This window comes from Crinia signifera, chromosome 12 (genome assembly GCF_055691185.1).
Source record: "Crinia signifera chromosome 12, ASM5569118v1, whole genome shotgun sequence".
Classification (NCBI taxonomy): domain Eukaryota; kingdom Metazoa; phylum Chordata; class Amphibia; order Anura; family Myobatrachidae; genus Crinia; species Crinia signifera.
Window position 1 is genome coordinate 11,495,935 of NC_139228.1, and position 9,427 is coordinate 11,505,361.

Genomic DNA, 9,427 nt, shown 5'->3' on the forward strand with positions numbered 1-9,427 from the left:
ATATGCCCCCACAGAGTGCCAGAGGCACATATGCCCCCACAGAGTGCCAGAAGCACATATGCCCCCACAGAGTGCCAGAAACACATATGCTGCGGGGAGGGGGGGGGGAGCGCTTATCCACCCACTGGCTGCGGGCCGCACTGGATCAGCTCCTCCAGCGCTGGCCGCGGCTTCCTGCGTTGGCCGTGGCTTCCAGAACACGGCCGCGGCTACAGGAAAATGGCCGCCGGCCTCCTGCACTGAGGACATCCTCTGTGCAGGAGGCCGGCGGCCATTTTCCTGTAGCCGCGGCCGTGTTCAGGAAGCCGCAGCCGTGTTCAGGAAGCCGCGGCCGTGTTCAGGAAGCCGCGGCCGTGTTCAGGAAGCCGCGGCCAGCGCTGGAGGAGCTAATCCAGTGCGGCCCGCAGCCAGTGGGTGGGTAAGCGGCCCGGGGGGCAAATGGCACTCTGCCCCCCGGCCCAGCCCGCCCCTGGTGTGTACGCACTATAGTCAACCGAAAATCATGTTGACTTTTTCACCTGTCGACATTCTATATTTCGGTATTTTGACCTTGTCGGGATTTTAAATGTCGAGATTTTGACCTTGTCGGAATTTTGACCGTTGGTCAGTGGTTGTCGGTATTTTGACTGTCGGGATTTCATACCGAATCTAAGCAGCCAACCTATATCATTAGCCGTTGTTAGTACCGCTAACATATAGCAATTTTTGCAGTATGACCTTTTTCAGCTTAATAAATGATAAGTCTTGTCCGGGTCCAGTTTTTACTCCTTGTCCGGGTGGGATGCCTGTGATAGCTTTCACCAGGGGCATGGGGAGGGGAGATTACAGCCTCCCCGTGTGGTACGAACCGTTTCGGTTTTTGCTACATCTCCGGACCATGCAGGTAGGCTTTATTCTCTCCCTCCTCCTCTCCCTAGTGACAGGCAGCCCCACCGGACAGGACACCCGCAGACAGGCACTCCCCGGTCCGGACACTACAAGCTCCAGAATGACAGATTTTGATGAATGGAGCCTGTACGGTCCGGCGTTCCAGGGTCCTGTCCGTTTTTTACCCAAACCCTATGTAAAACCAGTTTGATGTTCAGTCTGGCCCGACAGTAATGAAATACCTTACAGGGTCTCTCACCCCCTTCAGGACAGCGGCAGTCTCCCAGCTGCTGGTGCTTATTAATCTGTATTGCAGATTTCCCCACAGCTCATACCCAACGATCGCTGTATCCTCCGTAGTTCAGAGTTAAGGATTTTATCCTCGGTGCATAAATCAGTCAGTTTGTCTCTAACGCGTTTCCCCCGCCACCTGTAGACTTTACCGGCTTCCTCAGAGTGTGGCTGTCATGATATAATGACATGAGAGAAGACAGTGACAGAAGGTGTCTGACTTTTAAAGGCTGCAAACCCAGAGCAGTCAGGTAAAACAAAGGGCCTAGTATGCAAACAAAATGAAATAATAACTGTTACCTCTTATCTGGTGATAAGTGTCTGCCTCGCTGTTCATGAGAGGTGCAGATTCACAGTGTGCTCAGCCCACCCTCAGCTCAGTTTAAGTAGTCTATATATGATATGATAGATATATGTACGGCTAGAATGTTGCTAGACTGGTCTGCACAGTTTGATTGAAGCCGGATAATGTAGATCTTTAACATGTGTTTCCTAGTGGCACGAATGTGTCCACAGATACGTGTGAAAATATGCAAGATCTGCTGCCACCCGGATTTGTGTTGAGATGATTACGGGCAGCTGCGTAGAAACGCCAAGATTCCACGGTATACGTCATTAGGTCGACCGTATTTAGTTTGACATGCATTGGGTCAACTACTGAAGGTTGACATGGCTTAGGTTGACACATGAAATAGGTCGACATGGGTAAGGTCAACAGGGTTGGAAGGTTGACACAATCATTAGGTCGACAATGGGAAGGTCTACAGTCAAAAGGTCAAGGTTTTCTTTTGAGCCGAAAGGCGGTATTTCATACCCTACCATCCTCTACGACAGGCGGTATTACATGCCCTACCATCCTCTACGACAGGCGGTATTTCATACCCTACCATCCTCTACGACAGGCGGTATTACATGCCCTACTATCCTCTACGACAGGCGGTATTACATGCCCTACCATCCTCTACGACAGGCGGTATTACATGCCCTACCATCCTCTACGACAGGCGGTATTACATGCCCTACCATCCTCTACGACAGGCGGTATTACATGCCCTACCATCCTCTACGACAGGCGGTATTACATGCCCTACCATCCTCTACGACAGGTGGTATTTCATACCCTACCATCCACTGCAGTAGGCGGTATTTCATACCCTACCATCCGCTATGGCAGGCGGTATTGCATGCCCTACAGATGTACCGGGTGTCATCTTTGCTGGCGATCCGCCAGCAGCACGGCGCCGCCATCTGACTGTGACGCGCGTGCGTCCCCCACGCACGCGCGTCACAGTATCCGGGGCGGCGAGGCGGACGCATTACTGTCCGCCTCCCGCTCGAGGGGCAGGGGGGGGGACCCGAGGAGGCTACGGGGGGGTGCGGTCGCCCGGTGTGGGCACCGGGCGACCGAGGGCAGCACCGTCGGAAGAGGACGCGTGCGTCCCCTTCCGGCATACAGATGGCGGCGGGGCATCACCTGCAAAGATGAGACCCGACCCATCTGTACCATCCACTACGACAGGCGGTATTTCATGCCCTACGATCCACTACGACAGGCGATATTTCATACCCTACCATCCTCTACGACAGGTGGTATTTCATACCCTACCATCCACTACAGTAGGCGGTATTTCATACCCTACCATCCGCTATGGCAGGCGATATTACATGCCCTACCATCCTCTACGACAGGTGGTATTTCATGTCCTACCATCCTCTACAGTAGGCAGTATTTCATGTCCTCTACGACAGGCAGTATTTCATGCCCTACCATCCTCTACGACAGGCGGTATTTCATACCCTACCATCCGCTACGGCAGGCGGTATTTCATGTCCTACCATCCTCTACGACAGGCGGTATTTCATACCCTACCATCCACTACAGTAGGCGGTATTTCATACCCTACCATCCGCTACGGCAGGCGGTATTTCATGCCCTACCATCCTCTACGACAGGCGGTATTTCATACCCTACCATCCACTACAGTAGGCGGTATTTCATACCCTACTATCCGCTACGACAGGCGGTATTTCATGTCCTACCATCCTCTACGACAGGCGGTATTTCATACCCTACCATCCACTACGTCAGGCGGTATTTCATGTCCTACCATCCTCTACGACAGGCGGTATTTCATAAACTACCATCCACTACGACAGGCGGTATTTCATGTCCTACCATCCACTACGACATGCGGTATTTCATGTCCTACCATCCACTACGACAGGCGGTATTACATGCCCTACCATCCTCTACGACAGGTGGTATTTCATACCCTACCATCCGCTATGGCAGGCGGTATTTCATGCCCTACCATCCTCTACAGTAGGCGGTATTTCATGTCCTACCATCCTCTACGACAGGCGGTATTTCATACCCAACCATCCGCTATGGCAGGTGGTATTTCATGCCCTACCATCCACTACGACAGGCGGTATTTCATGCCCTACCATCTGCTACGTCAGGCAATATTTCATGTCCTACTATCCTCTATGACAGGCGGTATTTCATACCCTACCATCCACTACGACAGGCGGTATTACATGCCCTACCATCCTCTACAGTAGGCGGTATTTCATGCCCTACCATCCACTACGACAGGCGGTATTTCATGCCCTACCATCCACTACGACAGGCGGTATTACATGCCCTACCATCCTCTACGACAGGCGGTATTACATGCCCTACCATCCTCTACGACAGGTGGTATTTCATGCCCTACCATCCTCTACAGTAGGCGGTATTTCATGCCCTACCATCCACTACGACAGGCAATATTTCATGTCCTACTATCCTCTACGACAGGGGGTATTTCATGTCCTACCATCATTACTACAGGTGGTATTTCATGCCCTACCATCCACTATGACAGGCGGTATTTCATACCCTACCATCCACTACGACAGGCGGTATTTCATGCCCTACCAACCACCGCTTGCACCTGACACAGGTGTCATACACCTACATAGGTACCTTATGCCTTTATACAGGTTGAGTATCCCTTATCCAAAATGCTCGGGACCAGGAGAATTTTGGATAACGGATTATTCCGTATTTCGGAATATTTTAATATTTCAATTATGTATTTTGAAGTATCTTGCATTTATGCTGTATAAACACATAATATACACACAAATATATTTTATTACCACATAAAATACACACAAATATATTTTAATTGTTCAAAAAACAAGGTTTCAAAACGTGAAACAAAATGTGTGTACTATCTCAGCACTGAATTTGAATGCCAAGCAATCATTGTCTTGCACATATATATAGTGCCAGTTACATATCATGTCCCCAGTGATGCTGTTCCATATGTCCCCAGTGAGTTTTTAGCAAAAAAAAAATTTTTTTTCACTTTCTGGAATGTCCGTATTTCGGAATAATTCGGATAACGGATATTCGGATACGGGATACTCGACCTGTATATATAATTTATTAACAATAAACATTGCAATCAAATTGTGCATTTTTAGCGAGGTTCTCCGCATAGTTATGGCCATAAGGAACGCCTTGCCCACCGCGTCTAGGTGACCTCATTAGTCGGGCAAGTCCCTAACATTTTTTTGGGGTACAAATCTAGGGTACAGGGCACCTCAAAACGAAGCAGCTGAGTGACCCCAGGGCAACACAAGAGTGAAGAAAATATATAGTGAAAAAAGTGAGGATAGGTTAGTGAGCAGGGGTAAGTAAGTGAGAGGTAACAAAATGAGAGATGAAGTAGTGAGAGGTAAAGTATTGAGAGGTGAAGGTGGGAAATGAGTTGCATTGAAAATAAAAGTGTTAATCTGTGTTGCTCCTGAGGTCACACAGCCAGAGCAGTCCAGGGGGCTCACAACTCAGAAATGCACACCCCCCCCCCCCCCCATCTGATAATCCAATGTACATTTGTGCAGGTCTCCCCTTGCTCTGCATGCAGTCTAATGGTTTAAAAAGGCTAAAATCGCATCGCACAAGACAGTACAGTACATTGCATCGCATCCCATACAAGTGCCCAAATCGCACAGCACCAATAAAGTTCAAAACGCACGGCACACTAAAATCGAAACGTGTATGGGCATCTTAAGAAATGTCAGGTCTGGACACTTCCCAAAAGAGATGTTAGAATCCTGTATAGTGGCTTTCTCTAAAACCAGGGAAAAACCCGATATTTACTGCTAATTACCGACCAATAGCGCTACTTAACACTGATGTTAAAGTCTATGCTAAACTTATAGCTAACAGACTAAACCCCTTATTGCCCTCCCTTATCCACCAAGATAAAGTTGGATTTGTGCAAGGCCGACAATCCCCAGACAACACTAGACGAGTTATTAATATGTTAGACTCCTTTGACCGGCTTCACTGGGGATCAGTGCCAGATTAAGACTTCGGGGGGCCCGGGGCACTTTAGACAGGGGGGCCCCCTTGCACTTGTCATTACTGGCCGCAAACTGATTACACTGTCAAAACACAGAGTAAAGGCAGTATAAACTTGGTCAATGGGTAACTTCAGGGGATATATCTATATATATATATATCTATATATATCTATATATATATATAGATAGATAGATAGATAGATAGATAGACACACACACACATACATACCACATGAAAAGCCTGTGTTTGTCCCTCTGCACCTTACTCTGTAGGAGACCTCACAGTCCCAGTGCTGCCTTTGAGTAAAAACCCTCCCATGACTAGGCTGCTGCTGCTGTTATCCATGGGCCTGAGAAGCATGTAATGAGCTCCACCAATCAGAGCTCAGCACAAACGTCTCAGCCTCTGCCCTCTGGTGCAAAGTGTCATGGGACTTAGTCAACTCCCAGTAATGCACTGCACACTTGGCTCCCAATGCTCAGCACCATTAATCATTGTCACATTGGCAGATAGGTGAAGCTGCAGCACTACCCCACTCCCATGCACAAAAGCTTTAGTTAAAAAAGAAAAAAAAAATTTGGGGGGGAAAAATACATGCCAACCACAGGGGGCCCCTAGCTAGAGGGGGGCCCAGGGGCACTGACCCCTTGTGCCCCCATTATAATCCGGCCCTGCTGGGGATACCTACAGGCTACACTCTTAAAATTCGAATCACAAACAGAGCACTTTCTTCCATCATGGCTCTATACTCTAGCCCCTCGGCTAGAGTATTCATAAATGGGATTTTATCCCCATTGTTTTCTATATCAAATGGAACACGCCAAGGGTGCCCCTTATCCCCTTTGATTTTTGCATTGGCAATCGAACCCCTTGCCAAAACTATTAGATCCCACCCTGAAATCACTGGACCTCTTCTACTAGGGACTCCTTACAAAGTCTGCCTCTTCGCAGACGATGTCTTATTAACCTTAACTAATCCATCCACTTCATTGCCACCTCTTCATGAAGTGCTAAATGAATACTCTAAAATCTCATATTACAAACTAAACAGCACTAAGACAGAGGCCCTTCCTATCAATTATACCCCAGGACTCCTTAAATTGCATAAAGAGTTATATTCCTATCTTTGGCAGGACAGAAGCCTCAAATACCTGGGGATCCATATTCCCTCACGGACATCTGACTTGATCTCCTGTAACCAGGGCAGCCGAGAGGAATGCTGGGCCCCGGTAAAATGTTGGGGGCGTGGCCTAAGTGTGTGTTGTGGGAACCTCCCAGACTTAGGCCACGCCCCCAAAATGTTTAGAGGAGGGTGAAAGAAAACTCTAAAAACTGTAATCTCAGAAGCAGCACACATCTACAGCATGTGCTGTGCTGACTGCAGGCTCAGCATGACCTCTCACGCTGTCAGTGAGACACTCATGCTGAGCCTGCTGTCAGCACAGCACATGCTGTAGAAGTGTGTGCTACTGTTGCTACCCGGGAGAGATGGAGGGGAAAGAGAGGGGTCAGACCAGGGCCCCTGCGGGGCCCTTTCAGCAAGCCTGGGCCCGGGTAATTAGTACCCTCTCCCCCCCTCTCTTGGCTCCCCTGCCTGTAACTACCCCCCTCTCTTATGTAAACTTTCTCTTTTGATGTCTGACTGGATTCTCCAGTCTGTTTCCTGGATGGGTCGAATTGCAGCCCTGAAAATGGTTATCCTCCCTAAAATGTTATATCTGTTTAGGACTATTCCTGTATTAGTCCCCAACTCCCTCTTATGTAAATTCCGTTCCCTTTGTCTCAAATACATATGGAAGGGGAAAAAACCCAGATTGTCCTACAACATACTGTCTCTACCTAAACTCGATGGAGGTCTGGCGGTACCAGACCTACAATTTTACCAATACGCCAGCTTGCTTGCCCAGGTAGGAGAATGGTTCGTAGAAAAAGATCCTAAGCCTTGGGTCCTACTTGAACGTAGCCTGGTAGGCCCTTTCCCCTTAACCGACATGTTGTGGCTTCCGCCAGGGGTGAAGATATCCCCAATGCCACAATCGTCAGCGGTAGCGGCCACACGCAAAGCATGGTTATCCCTCTTCTCAAGTTCCGGGGACATCTATCTTCCTTCTGTCTTTTTTTCCTTACAAGGCTTATCCCAACTCATTCCTAATCTGAATTTCTCTGCTTGGAACACGAAAAATTTAATATCTTTGAAAGACGTTACTTCTGAAGGCATGTTGATGTCCTACACTCAGCTCAGAGACCAATACTCTACCCCACAGAGACTTTTATAAATATTAAGCAAGGGAAATATAATGTGGTGGTATACAGTGTTGATACACTCTTGTATACCTTCTAAACTCCCCTCTATAGCTAAATGGGAATCGGACCTGGCATGCTCCTGATCAGAAAACGAATGGAATATGCTATATCGGACATGTTTCAGTCTGTCTAGATGCACATCCCATTCAGAACACGTTTATAAGCTTCTACATAGACTATACATGACACCAGTACGACTCCACACTATATGGCCCTCTACTTCCAACCTATGTTGGCGTAATTGTGGACATCCAGGTCCCCTATTCCACATATTCTGGTCCTGCTCAGCCGTGTCAGGATTATGGACCTCAGTGTTCACGACCATATCTAAAATAACGGACTCTCCAATAACGCCAAGCCCTGTATTAGCTTTATTCCATATCTATCGTGGACACATGTCCACCAATGATCGGTATCTGATGGGACATATCCTAATAACCACAAAGCTCCTTCTCGCACGACATTGGCGCACATCCCTTATCCCCACCATAGAAATGGTTGAATCAAATGTACAACTTCATTGTGATGTTGAAATAGCGAGAACCAAGTATTCCTCATCTACCTCTAACCCTATGATAAAATGGTTCCAGTGGTCAGAACATTGGCTTTCCCGGACTCATACTCACCTCTCTGGGCCCCAATCAACAATAACGCAACTTGCTGACTTACCCAAATGCTTCGGAAGCTGATAGGTACTAGCTTTCAGTAAAGTACCCCAGTTCCCACGATAACCCCCCCACTAGTTCAGTGAAGCTTTCCTATGAAACATTTCATATATTGTGTAAATAAGATGGATATGACCCCAGTCTATAGTCTACATTTTAGGTTATTGACTGCAAACGATTGGTGTACCCCCTGGTCTCCCCCCCCCCCCTCCTTTTTTCTCTTCTGTATCCATCCTTACCCAATTCTTACTGGTTTGATTTGTAAAATTATCTTTGAATTGTTGTCATAAACGTGTTTATGATGCTTTATAATTCTCAATAAAAACTTAGGCCCTTATTCTGATCGGTGCGGATATATCCGCGTGCGTTCGGCCCGCCGATGTTTTGTGTCTGCGTATGTGCAGAGGCGTCTCTGCGCATGTGCGAGCGGGGCGTACGGCCAAATCCCGCATGATATGTGAACACTCCGAACAGGGGGTGGAGAGGGGCGTGAAGGGCTATTTGGGCTCATTACCATATGCATACGCCCCGCGTTTCATGGGCGTTCCCATGAAAACGCTGGGCGTACGTATGGTAATGCGGCCGTGACGCACGTGTAGGGGGCGGATATATGACATCGCCGGATGTCAGCTGCCCGCCCAGATCCCTGCTTTTGCACGGAAAAATGTCCGTGTGGTCTGAGGTTGCGGGTGCTGGTGGAGCACTCGGTCCTGCATTCGATGGTCTGCGACCATCGAATGATGGGGGAGGTTCCCTTAGATGGAGGAGGCGTATTCCGTGAAAAATACACGTGCGGTCCGTTCGGCCAGCTTCTTACCGCATACGGACGGAGTTGGCGATCCGTATGGAAGGCGGGGTTTCGCACGCACGGCCCTGGCCGCATAATCGGCTCCGGCCGCACCGATCAGAATAAGGGCCTTAATTTGGAAAAAAAAGA

At 48.4% G+C, this 9,427-nt stretch overlaps 1 protein-coding gene across 2 annotated transcripts in view; it reads right to left on the reverse strand.

The window, feature by feature from the left end:
• The window catches only part of LOC146050502 (NACHT, LRR and PYD domains-containing protein 12-like), a 40,671-nt gene extending 33,929 nt beyond the window's left edge, over nt 1-6,742 (reverse strand). Inside the window, exon 1 of one of the 2 annotated variants that reach the window (XM_083167547.1) lies at nt 6,673-6,742. The gene's annotated coding sequence lies outside the window, so the exon portion shown is untranslated. Of the gene's footprint in view, nt 1-1,126; nt 1,298-6,672 lie in introns of those variants that run through there. The other variant, XM_083167548.1, reaches the window with a different exon arrangement.
• Nucleotides 6,743-9,427: the final 2,685 nt, after the last annotated feature.